Raw genomic sequence first — 3,805 nt, 5'->3', positions numbered from 1 at the left:
AATCGGAATGATTTTAATCGGAATGACAAAAAAGTGTACATGTAAATGCACCTACTGTTTTCTTTAGTTAAGATGCTTTGGTTGCTATGACATGGAATATCCATAGAAGTAATGTGGTAGAAGCATCGTGAGGAAATGTGGTAACACTTTAGTATAGGGACCAATTTTCACTATTAACTACACTCTTAGAAGAAAAGGTTCTATATAGAACCTTAAAAGGTTCTATCAGGCACTACGTATTTGGAACCCCTAAAATGTTCTATATAGAACCCTTTTTAAGGGTTCAATCAAAAGAACCCTTTAGGGTTCTTTGTAGCCAGGAAAAAAGGTTCTATATAGAAGCCTTCAGGGGTTCCCATCATGGGATCATTTTTGGGATTAAATTTTTGTTTTATTTTAATTACATTTTTACTGAGACTTAAACAGCTCATATAGCTACTTTATCACTAGAAAAACTGAAATAACTATAAGCATAAGACATCAATGAGTTGTGTGATCATTTAAGACACTTTTATTAGCATTTACAATGACAAGAAATATATAACACAGCAATTCATAGTGCAACAGTTACAGGGATTAACATAAATCCATGTTTCTTTATTTATTTATACTTTTTAAAAAATATATATTTTTACCTGTCAACCTAAAATAGCACTCTCCATTTTAGAAATATTGTTTTTTCAACCCCCTCCACCTTACTCACCCATCCAACATGTCAGTCACAAATATGTTGATTGCTAGAAAATTGAATGTTAACTTGCACAAATAATTAAAAAAAATTAAATACATAAGTAAAATTAGAATATAAAAAGTTTGTCATCAAATAGTATATTAATGACAATCTTATTTTGCATCTCACCACCAGGTCATTACCCTTTACCTTAAATAAATGTCAAGTATTTACTCCACATTCTCCTATAATCCTATAAATCAAGTAGTCTGACTTTTTTTTGTATGCTGCAACTTTCCCCAGTTCTGTAACCCATGAAAAATGGTGAACCACATGTTTCTGAAAAGGGAGCTAAAAGACTAACCATAGTATTGTTTTTTTATTTATTTATAAGCATTAGATATTAATTTTACATTCAGATAAGCATTTAAACAATAAAAACAAAGGACCCAGGACAATTTCAGCACTGGGAAGGGCTAAATAGTAATGATTGAAATTAACTGAGTGATGGATTTTGGATGCTCCATACTGAACAAAAAGTAGACGGCAAACAGATACTTCTGGCATCTCTGTGTTATAGGTCAGTGACACATCCATTTTGATGTGTTGAGTAGGCTTGACATCCTAAAATGGGGATACAAGTCAGATAAACATTTATTAGACCTATGGAGAGTACAGTACAACAGGAAAAAGAAAATAATCTCTCACAATTACATTAAAACTTACTTGAATTAGAGAGAAGTGTGGTGTTTTCATCTGAATGTAGATGACCAAACAAGTAATGCTGCACTCCAGAGTCCAGACCTGCAGTGACAGTGCAAAATATTTATTTATCAATCATTCATAAGAACTTGCATGATAAAAGGTGAAAAAATAAAAAAATAAAAAAAGATTAGTTTAAGATTAGCTGATTGATGAGTTTCAGTTGGTACTGCTAGGAAAAATGAATGTACCTTTTGTGTTATTGTTTTGCAGCAGGTTGGTCATGTTTCCTCTGACTTCCACTTTTCAGCTCTGATAAGGTGGAGCTAAAACTTTAACAGTGCTCTCTGGGATAGATGAACATCTACAACAACCAAATACAGTGTGTTTTGATTAATATACAATTACTTCAGCAAAACAAATATTTATATTTCACTATACTATAACTGCAAACAACAAATACTCACAGTTATCCACAGAAAAAATGGAAACATCTCCATCAGCTTCTCTCTTTGTTCTTCTTGGTTTTAATTCATGTTTATAACGGCACTCTGACGGTGATTTGACTGACATTTTGCTTCATCTTTTCCTGTGTATGTATAGGTCCAATCTAAAGGGCAAAAAATATTACCTTAGGCTATAACATGAACTCTCGCCAGCATTATTCATCAATTCACAACAGTTTTATCAAGATACTTTAGGGATTAATGTTAAAAATGACAAACCTCCAGGCGGAGAATTGCGCGGGCCTGGACAAGAGCGATAAACCACCTTTCTTCTTTTAGCTTCTTGAAAGAAACGGGTTGCTAACTAAAAATGACAAGGTTTATGTAAAATTAATTAAAATAAGCTAAAATTAATTAATATTCTCACTTGCCAATGTAATCGTCGTTGTCCCGAGCCCTGAGCGCATTCAGCGCACCGTGAACCGTTGAAGTTTAAACAGCGGCGCTCGCGCGCTTTTATGTGATCACTCTCGCGAGAGGCGCGCGACTGAAATGCGGCGCTGTGCAGTCGGGACACAAATGATCAGCGCATAGATACAACACATTCAAGTTGTTTGCCATTTATGTCAAAGATCATTTTATGTATCTGTTTGGATAGATGAGTTACAAGAATAGCCTTTTTAAATGAAACACTGAAACTCCATATGAGTATGTTGCTCGTCAATAAAAGAGCTGCACAGCATCTTACATGCCATGATAACTAAAGAACCTGCAACCATGTTAGTGTGCTGATTAAATAGAAGACTAGCGTGTACCTTTTAATAGATGGATAAAACTGTCCAGATTGCTATACACTGCGAGTACACATGTATTTATACCTGATCAGTTTGTTGGTATAAATTATAGGTTGATTCAGTGCAGATGTACATTTTAAGTTTATTTTCTTCAGAATAAAGGCGTGTCAAAGTAAAATGGAAATAAAAACACAAATGTAATGTAGTATAATCATTTTAAATAGCCTAATGTGTAAACTTACATAAAGCATGGTTCAGCCCAAAGAACCCTTTTGTACCAAAAAGGGTTCTTTCTCCTTATATAGAACCTTTTTGGCATAAAGGGTTCTTTGGAGTTGAGTAAAGAACCCTAGGGTTCTATATAGAACCCCAAATAACCTTTTTTTCTTAGAGTGTAGTTGCTTATTGACATGCCTATTATTAACATATTGGCTGTTTATAAGTACATATAAATCACATATTCTGCATGAATATTAATACCCAATACCTAAACCAACTACCTTACTAACTATTGAAGCTGCAGTCCGTAAGTTTTGCCTCTTTGTCGCCATCTCTGTTTGAAAACCTGGAATTGCAGCTGTGTGCGGAATTATTTTCCTTGTGTGGGCTGTGAGTCGGCACGGCTCCAGCGCAGATGAATCTAAAGTTTTGAGGAGTATGTGTGGCTGTCAGTCACCGCACCGGTGTGGATGTTTACTATACTTTGCAATCACAGATTCTAGCCTATGTCTTGGAATATATGACCCAAATAAGAATTTTTCACCGTATATTGCTATCTGAACAAATAAGTAACAAGTCAGCCACGTTTGTTCTGAACAAATGAGGAAAAAAAACATTACCATAAATCACGCTACCAATGGTGATTTAATCTAAAGATTGGTTAGCTCATATCACACCAAACCGTGCAAATGATTATTTTTGTTATACTTTATTCTCAAATTATTATTGTTAACAACATCAACATTGCGTGATTATGAGTAGCCTATAGCGTGTATTACCATGTAGATTTCAATTTCTGTACAGTCTAATCTAATTGTCATGCCATTCAAATTTCATATTAAGAAATGATTTTTACCCAAAAAGCAAACTATGCTCCCTTCGAACTGATTTTCTTTAAAATACAAATCTTGTGTAATCCCAGGCTATCTGTAATCAGAAGCATATTTAAAACTGGAATATAATTTAATTTCATT

The 3,805-nt window shown here is 34.1% G+C and overlaps 1 long non-coding RNA gene across 1 annotated transcript; it reads right to left on the bottom strand.

Annotated features, from left to right (window-relative positions):
* Positions 1-421: 421 nt before the first annotated feature.
* On the bottom strand, positions 422-2,288 carry LOC131539488 (uncharacterized). Its single transcript, XR_009270884.1, has 5 exons — positions 2,098-2,288; positions 1,840-1,982; positions 1,624-1,736; positions 1,397-1,474; positions 422-1,294 (listed from the first exon to the last, which is right to left on the bottom strand). It is a non-coding gene; the product is annotated as an uncharacterized LOC131539488 (long non-coding RNA).
* Positions 2,289-3,805: the final 1,517 nt, after the last annotated feature.

Source organism: Onychostoma macrolepis, chromosome 04 (genome assembly GCF_012432095.1).
Source record: "Onychostoma macrolepis isolate SWU-2019 chromosome 04, ASM1243209v1, whole genome shotgun sequence".
In the NCBI taxonomy this organism is placed as follows: domain Eukaryota; kingdom Metazoa; phylum Chordata; class Actinopteri; order Cypriniformes; family Cyprinidae; genus Onychostoma; species Onychostoma macrolepis.
Note: the sequence above shows the minus strand (reverse complement) of the source record. Positions and strands in the feature narration are given on the sequence as shown.